The sequence below is a fragment of the Octodon degus genome, unplaced genomic scaffold, assembly GCF_000260255.1.
Source record: "Octodon degus isolate 3935 unplaced genomic scaffold, OctDeg1.0 scaffold00233, whole genome shotgun sequence".
Classification (NCBI taxonomy): Eukaryota; Metazoa; Chordata; class Mammalia; order Rodentia; family Octodontidae; genus Octodon; species Octodon degus.
This window is the reverse complement of record NW_004524809.1, coordinates 118479-127581: the sequence shown is the minus strand read 5'-3', so window position 1 is coordinate 127581 and position 9103 is coordinate 118479. Positions and strand designations below refer to the sequence as shown.

Genomic DNA, 9103 nt, shown 5'->3' with positions numbered 1-9103 from the left:
AAAAAAATAAAAAAATAAAAAAAGTTCTCTTCCATGGGGTTAAATACAAATGTGTCCCAAATATGGCTACTGTGACCAAGCCAGTCACTATGAATCAAATGGTTTGGATTTTCACTAAATAACTGGCCTCTTGTGATAAGACTTGTCTCAATTAACACAAGTAAGCCAATAATTTGCACTACGCTTCCCCTCCCCCCTTTTGTCTTTTTGAGGCAGGGTCTTGCTATGCAGTGCAGTACAGGCTGGCCTTGAACTCAACTTTGTAGCCCACGCTTGCCTCAAATTCCAAACAATCCTCCTGGCGCAGCCTGCCCAGTGCTCGGATTACAAATGTACACCCCACCATGCTTCTTAAAGTTAGAGATTTGTTTCAGCTCATGCTCTACAACATCTTAGGTGCCTATGCTCAAGATAGGTTACCATCCTAATATGTATAAATATTTAATTAAACCCTCAGAGAAATTCAAAGTAAGTTCCCTGAGAAAACCAAGGTGAGACAGCTGAGAATTACAGCTCCATGATTCTCACTGCCTGATACTGCTCTCCTGGCTGTTCCCTCACCCCTGCACTACCCTCTCCACTTGTCTTTCCAATCCTTAAGGGTCAACTCTGTAATATAAAGAATCTGTGTCCTAGCTTGGAACTCTCCTTATTAAGGGCTAACATACTTGGTTAATATCTGTTTAATCACACCATGTCATCATATCCCTGGACCTCAGAGAACAAATCTACCCTAGAATCATGACAACACTCCAGGTACTGACTCTTTCAGTAGTAGTTACATAACAGTAATTGTTTTAGGGGCGGGGAAATCTTAAGTCATTTGCTGAAACTAGTTGCGTTTTGTACAGACCCAATCCAACCAAATACTAACAAAAAAGAACCTAAATTCTTGCTATCAGCCACAATAGCTCTCAAATCTAAGGACTCACTGGGTAATTCAATATGTCCCAGTCTCAAAAAATAATAAAGGGCTGGAGACGTAACTCAGTAAAAAAGCCATGGGTTTAAATCCCCAGTGCCTTTACAGACTGCAAGGACTCCGCTTTCTGAAATCATAGGTAAGATTTTTTTGCAAACAGGTTTTTAGTAACAACTATTTTCAGATTTTGTTTTTTGTTTTGTTTTGAAAGGACTACTCACTGTGTAGTCCTGGCTAGCCTGGAATTTGTGATCCTCCTGGCTCAGCCTCCCAAGTCCCAGATTACTAGCATGTGCCACCACATTCAGCTCAGTTTTCACCTTCTGACGAAGGTTAAGATCAACACTCTAGTTGGGCGTGGTAGAACACCCCTGTAATTTCAACAATTGGGAGGCTGAAAGATCACCAAAATCTTGAGGTTGGGCTGGGCTACAGTGAGTTCCAGACTGGCCTCAATTGCACTGCAGGAACTTGTCTCATAAAACTAAAACAAGGGCTGGAGAGATGGCTCAGTGGTCTAAAGCACCTACTTAGAACAAGCTTAGCAAAGCACAAGGGACCATGGTTCAATCCCCAGCACCACATGCCAGCCAGCCCTGCCCCCTGGTGGGCTGAGCTGGACACACACACGCGCGCGCGCACACACACATAAATGAATAAATTAAATTAAAAAAAATTAAAAAAAAAATAAAAAAACTAAAACAAAAACCCAAAAGATCCAAAACACTAAGAGTTCCTAAAAATGGGTGTGGAGGACATGCCTATAATCCTAGCACTTCAGAATCTTGAGGCAGGAGAATTGCTATGATTTGTTCAAGACCAGTTTGGGCTACAAAGTGAGATCAAGGCTAGCCTGAACTATATAGGTAGACCTTTCGCAAAAAGGGGAAAAAAAAAAATCCAACCAAGAAAACCAATTTGCAACTTCCAGTTTTAATGCTGTTTGGATACCTCAATCTATAATAATCTTATGATAGAGCAGCAAAACAATTTCAGAATGATAAAACCAACAAAAGTATTTCAGATGAACACAATCATGAGAAATTCCCACTAGAGGTCACAAAAAAAAAAAAAAAGAAGCCAGCAATCAGCCCAAGACTCCTCACTTGTCACGGACTCATCAAAATACTCCAAGAATTTACATTCAACTAAGCCACAAAATACTTGTACTGACATAAGATAAAAACCTGATTATTCCTGTAATCCAGCACCCTGGGAGGCTGAGAAACAAGGCCAGCTGGAGGAATGTAGCCAGATTCCATCTCAAAAAAAATAAAAAGGGCTGAGGATGTAGCTCAGGGTGCAAAGGCCTTAAATTCAATCCACAGTATCAGAAAACAAAACAAAACAAAAACAAACAAACAAAAAAACCAAAAAACCCCCAGCAGGGCCAACCAAATAGCTCAGTGGGTTAAGGGGGTTCGATCCCTGAATCTGTTGGCCCCAAGATGGCAATTGAGAGTGGGAGTGGTGGCATATGCCTGTAATCCCAGCTTTTGGGAGGCTATAAACAGGGGGATCACTGAGTCTGATCTAGTAGTGAGACCCTGAACACCCTTCCCTAAAATACAAAAAACAGCAAAAACAGCTGCCTTTTTACTGCTGTCAGACACCATCAGTGCAAATTTTCTTTGCTAAAAATCACAGATATCTATGCTACATCAATGTAATCTGACACATAATGACTTAGTGTCACAGGTGAACTTGGGTTAAGTATTTAACCCAACTGAACCACCTGCTTTGTTACCTTAAAAATTTATGACTGCTCTCTGAGATGATAAAAATGATCTACAGTGAGAGGTTGTGCATGTAGCTCAGCAGTACAGTTTGCCTGGCTAGCTAGCACTATCCCTGGTGCTGCAAAACAGGATCAAAAAGCAGGTGTAGTTGTGTGCACCCACAATCCCAGAATTTGGGAGGCTGAGGCAGGATTGCTTTGAGTTCAGCCAAGAGAGGTCAAGGCCAGCCTAAAATGCATAGTGAACATCTGTTTCAAAAATAAAAAATTAAGACCAAAAGAACATATATGCTAAATTTTACTTTTTGGAGTTGATCTCACTATGTAGTTCAGACTAGCCTTGTGTTCAATATATAGCCCATGCCAGCCTCAAACTTCTGGCAATCATCCTGCCTCAGCCTCCGGAGTGTTGGGATTATAGGCATGTGCCAACACACCTGGCTAAATTTAACTATTTTACAAATAAATTTTGTGCTCATTTAAGCTTTTGAGATTAATCCCAGGACTTCAAAATCACAAATGGTTTTACTAACTTGACTTAACATCAGTAACTAACACTTGATAGTAAGAACAAAGTAAACCTGACAGTGTGTTCAAAACTAACAATATATTAAAAAAAAACCCTAACAATATGAGCTGCAATATAGTAGTCTTGATCCCACTCTATTAAATACATTTAAATTATGTTAACAGAAACACTAAGGATGAAAATGACACAAGTCTGGCTTAACTCTTTTCACATGGTTTTATCAATAATGCTGTAAAAATGGGGCCGCGGAGATGGCTCAGCAGAATAAGCACTTCCCTGACAAGTGCAAGGGCCTGAATTCAATCCCCAGTTCCAAAAAAAAAAAAAAAAAAAAAGCTGTAAAAATCCCCATTTGTATGTTGCATGGCCCTAAATTGCTTTCCCCAAGTTCAGGGCCACCACTGCTTCCTCACTCAGTATCGTTGGCCCAAATGCTTTCAAACCAAAATGGAGCTTTTGCTCTCTGAATGTAGTTATGTTCCAATTAAGTTAGTCTGATGTCTCAACACAGCACGGAAACACCATTTTTGTCTAAATTGCTAAAATGACCCAACTACAGGCCCCAGTAGCCTAATGTAATTTCTTTATTTATTTTTTTTTTTATTTGGCAGAACCAGGTATTGAACTCAGGCCCTTGCGCTTGCCAGGCAAGTGTTTATTCTACTGAGCCATCACCCTGGTCCCCAGAAACACCATTTTTGTATGAATTACAGATATAGCACGAGGCAGGATGCATTCTGCATTGCTTGCATTTCTGGCCAGAAATATGAGGAACACAGTACACTTCACAATTTGGAGAATTCTGTTGTTACCCTTCTTCAGGCATTTGCTTACTCCCTGACTTGATTACCTGAAAGGTTTTAATACCTAAATAAGGGGTTGGGGAATAAAGTTCAGCTGCACAAGTGCCTGCCTGGCAAGCATAAGGTCTTGAGTTCCAATCCAGTAACCCCCCCCCAAGTATCTACAATGAATGAGATACTAATGACAAATGATTTATCCATACTCTTAAAAAATGAAAGTTATGTTCTTGATTCATTTTATAAAGAAATAAGATCTGATAATAAATGACTTAGTCATGCAAGCTACTATAATGTTCAAATCAGGATTTCCAATCTAGCTCTTATATCCTCTGCAGAGGTTAAGGCTATATGATAAAGGACACAAAAATGCTCTTAGAAGAATACACCAATTCACTCCTTACTTTAAAAATACTGCATAAGGGGCTGATGAGATGGCTCAGTGGTCTAAAGCACCTACTTAGAACAAGCTTAGCAAAGCACAGGGACCACGGTTCAATCCCCAGCACCACATGCCAGCCAGCCCCGCCCCCTGGTGGGCTGAGCTGGCCACACACACACACACAAATAAAAAATTAAAAAAAAAAAAAAAATCTGCACAAGCAATCTTCTGGCAAACCAAAGTAAAATTTTAAAAAATCCAGTCATACTGCATACTTGGAATTGATCCAAAGTATACCCTCACACAGCTTTCTTAAATTATTGTCTGAGTCAGAATTTAGGAATACCACCACCCAGAAAATCTTGCAACTGAATTTCACTAGTTAATCTCATTTGTAATTATGGAGCCACTCCAGCCAATCACTGCATCTTCCTAATTAACAAAACCCTACTAATAACCTGAATTCTGGTGGCCATAACTCTCATTTTATATTATCCCTACGTGACAATGCTGCGCAGCTCACCGGACCCTCTTGGTGGCACTCCCGTACTGCACCAGCCTCTGACACTGCAGAGGTGGAGCTCCCTTAAGTGACAACAGGGAAAGCTGTTCCCTAGGGTGGCCAGGGTGCCTTGGCATCGGTCTTCTGGCTCTCCACCTACTGTCAGTGAGAAAACTAGGAAAAGGAAAGAAGCCAGCAAGAGTTTTTGTTTTATTTTTGAATTATTCACTCTTGCAGTTAAACAGCAAAATTTCTAAGGCTCAGCATTCTGCCTATAAGCCAGACATTGCAATTAGCCCAATAGTGGTTCCATAGCTTGTAAGCACTAATCTGCTATAGGAAAAGAACAATCCAACCATAAATCACAACCACAAAATTAACTCCTAACTTAAAAATCACTTTATTTCAAGTACTCAAATGTCAGTGCCCCTTAAGCTGACACCGATTTGGCTCATAATTTTTTTTTTTTTCTTGAAACAGGGTCTCATCAGGTAAGAGTTCAGACGGGCCTTGAACTCATCATGTATGTAGCCCAGGCTGGCCTACACTACCAGCCCTAGCCAGGCCCATAGTACTTTAGAGACTGCAGATCTGTTGAAATCAATCACTTCTCTCATCAAATTAAAAAGGAATGTGAATTTTTGATTCCCAAGAAATTTTTCTAATATGATGTATATAATAAATACACCAAAATATTTTTAGCTCCTGTTTAAAAACTGGTTACCAAGAGTTGAACTTGGGAAAAATTTTTAAGTCCTTTACTTATCCTGGTAAATCTAATGATTCCTTTTATATTCTAGTACACAAAGAGGTCCTTGAAGGCAAGTCAGCTAAAAACACATACCTAGGGCTGGCATTTTGTCTGATAAGCCTTCATTAGGGTAATTCCTTAGACGTTTCATAAACAGTTCAGGAAATAAGGTCTACATCTCATAAATCTTTTCAAAATCTTCAAAGATTTGATGCGAGTATTAACTGGTTGCTTCTCTCCAAAATGGAGTCAGACAACAGGAAAGTGAAAAAATTGTTTAAAACTTAATTTAGGAACAAGGGGCCGGGGATATAGCTCAGCGGCATAAACGCCTGCCTGGCAAGCGCAAGGTCCCAAGTTTGATCCGCAGTACCACACACACACACACACACACACACACCCGTAATTTGGGAATATGAGGGAAATGAAATCAATCATTCTTTACTTTTAATAAGACAAAAAGCCTCAACCCTTGGCTTCTTCTATCTTATCTCTAAGGGCTCTTATGAATGACGCACACTAAGTCTCAGAGAATTACCGAGCAAATTGTCTAAGATCTCCTAGTCTAACATGCGGTCACTTCCTTTCAAAATGCCCTCTGGCTGAGACCATGTGCTTAACATGTGGCAACAAGGAACAAGCCTTGTCCATAACAAAACCAGCACCCAAACCAAACTGTGGGCGACCATGCCTTCCTAAAATAGGTTTTCACGTATAGACAACCTAAAAGGAAACTTAATAGTCTTAATTGTAATTTGCACCGGTTTAAGCCAAGAAATGATGGCAAAGACTACTACCGAAACCGTCTTGGAGCCCTGGCAAATTCATGTCTTTTTTCTGGGAAGCGTTTGTTTTTCTTAAACATGGCCTCTGGAACTTAAATCTTGATTTAGCGAAAAGTTCTTACCAACCCTTCTACATGACAAGTGTAAAACAACAGCTTCAACCTGTGTGGAAAATATATAATGATAGGGACGCTGCCCGGCAGGGAGAACACATTCCCCAGATGCCCAGGTCTCGCTACGAGGGTCCGGGGTGCCGAGGTCTGCGTCCTGCCCCGCGCATGGCCCACCCATCCCCCATCGCCTGCCCGTCGGTTCCCGCCAAGGGGCCCCAGCCCCGCACCCGTGAGAGGAGCGCGGGCCTCGGCCTAGAGTGCCCGGCCCAGCCTCCTTCGCCGAGCGCGCGGTCCGGAGTAAGGCCTGGGCGGGGGAGGCTGAAGCGCAACACCAAGCTCCTGGACCCAGGAAGGGCACTGGGGTCGTGGGCGGCGGTGGACCGGAAGCCGGGCCCGAGGCGGCGGCCGAGCTCCCTTCCTGACGCAGCAGCAGCAGCGCAGGCCAAAGTGCGGCCGCCATCGCCCCACTCCCGACCCCTTCCGTCCGCCTCCGCTCGGGGACCGTACCGCAGCTTCTCCACACCGGCCCACACGTTCTCCCTCACCTTCGGCCTCTGAGAGGACCCGCAGCGGCGGAGAGTCAGACACAGGCCCAGAGAAGGAAGCTCGCGAGGGAACGGCTGTTTATTTTCAGAGTCCTTGCCTGCGCCACACGCGGGTCTGCACACGGCCCCACACACGTCGCTGCGCACGGCTCCTCTCCGCCTCGCCCACGCGGCCAATCAGCGTGCAGAGCTCCAACCATCCAATCAGATCCGCCCGCCGGGACGTCCGCTCCGCACGAGCGTGACGTAAGGCGAGGCGGGGCGGGGCCGACGTCTGGATCCACGCGCCGCGCTTTTCCGGTGCATCCCAGGGCTCGGCCTTTTAGCTTGCTGTCTTGCTCCTCGCCCATCTTGTGGAATCGGGAAGTTGGAGTCGGGTGCTTGTTCTGGGCAGCTGCGGCCAGGGAGACCAGGCCACGGCCAGAGAACTTGGCAGTGAGGAAAGACCTTGCTCTCACCACCAGGGCTAAATAAAAGCTCGTGGTGAGCCAGGCGCGGTAGCCCTCGCTCGTAATCACAGCACTCAAAATGCTGAGGCAGGAAGATCTCAAATGCCAGGCCGGCCTTAGCTATACAGTGAAGAGTCCAAAATAAGGTAGAAAGGAGGGGTCGGGGAGATAGCTTAGTAGAATAAGCGCTTGCCTGGCAAGTGCAAGGGCCTGAGTTAAACAAACAAACAAACAAACAAAAAACCCAATAAGGTAGAAAGGGATGGAGATGAAGCGCAAGGTGAAAGCCCAGGGTTCTGTATCTAATACTGGGGGAGGGTCAGTGATGAGATTGTGTCACAACTCTCCTTGTGACCCACTTAGCACAGCAGGTGTGGTAGACCCTAGGATTTAGGGAAAGAACAAGCCAGGAGAGTTGATCTATATATAGCAAGTTGTGGTTTCAGTAAACAACAACCAGTAATCCCAGCACTCGGGAGGCTGAGGCAGGAGGATCTCTGTGAGTTTGAGACCAGCTTAGGCTGCAAAGTGAACTCAAGGCCAGTCTGAACTGCATAGTGAGACTGTCTCAAAGACAAATAAATGAAATTGTACAGTCATAAAAATAGCTCTTGTCTCAGATGAAACCAAGAGGCTTTCTTCGGCTAAATTATTCACTCCAGGTGTGGTGCCTCACCTCTGTAATCCCAGCCCCCTGGAGAGCTGACTCAGGTAGATATGTTGAGCCCAGTTTAAGCCATTTAGTGACTTAGCAAGGCGTTGTCTCAAAAATTTCAAAAAATGGGCTGAGAATGTAGATCAATGGAAAGGCCCTGAGCCAAAGCTTTTTTTTTTTTTTTTTTTTTTCCTACCAGGAATAAAACTAAGGACCTTGTGCTTGCCAAGCAGGCACTGTGTTGCTGAGCTATATATATCTCTAGTCCCTAGTACAAAGGTCCTAGGAACAATTGCAGTAGTGCAGTACAAAAATAGTTCTCCCCCAGTGTGGTATCACAAGCATGTAATCCCAGTGCTCAAGAGGCTGAGGCAGGAGAATCACCATGAGTTGGAGGCCAGCCTGATCTACATAGCAAATTCTGGTTTCAATAAACAACAACAGGGCTGGGGAGATGGCTCAGTAGAATCACTTGCCTGGCAAGCACAAGGGTCTGAGTTCAATCCCCGGTTCCGCAAACAAATAAAAAAATAAAATGAACAACAACAAAAAGTTCAAAATTGTCCCTGGAATACACATTTCTGTTTGCTTGAGCGCAACTGGGGATTGAACTCAGGCCCTTGTGCTTGCCAGGGAAGTGCTTATTCTACTGAGCCATCACTGAGTACCCTGGTATAAACATTTCTAGCTAAATGAACAAACCTTGATACCATACTTTTTTTATTTTTTGCTAAGAATTGAACTCAGGACCTCATGCTTGCCAGGCAGGTGCTATGCCATTGAGGTATATCCTTGGCTGAAGACCGTATTCTTAAGTGAAATAAATTGGAGGCACATGTTTAAATACCACCTTGTGGGGCTGGGGAGATGGCTCAGTGGAATAAGCGCTTCTCTGGCAAGTGTAAGGGCCTGAGTTCAATCCCTGGTTCCGG

At 43.9% G+C, this 9103-nt stretch overlaps 1 protein-coding gene across 5 annotated transcripts in view; it reads right to left on the bottom strand.

The window, feature by feature from the left end:
• Positions 1 to 7228, bottom strand: part of Cnbp (CCHC-type zinc finger nucleic acid binding protein) — a 13078-nt gene extending 5850 nt beyond the window's left edge. Inside the window, exon 1 of one of the 5 annotated variants that reach the window (XM_023705935.1) lies at positions 7030 to 7228. The gene's annotated coding sequence lies outside the window, so the exon portion shown is untranslated. The remainder of the gene's footprint in view (positions 1 to 7029) is intronic. The other 4 variants (XM_023705936.1, XM_023705934.1, XM_004645599.2 and 1 more) reach the window with 4 other exon arrangements.
• Between the last annotated feature and the right edge of the window lie 1875 nt (positions 7229 to 9103).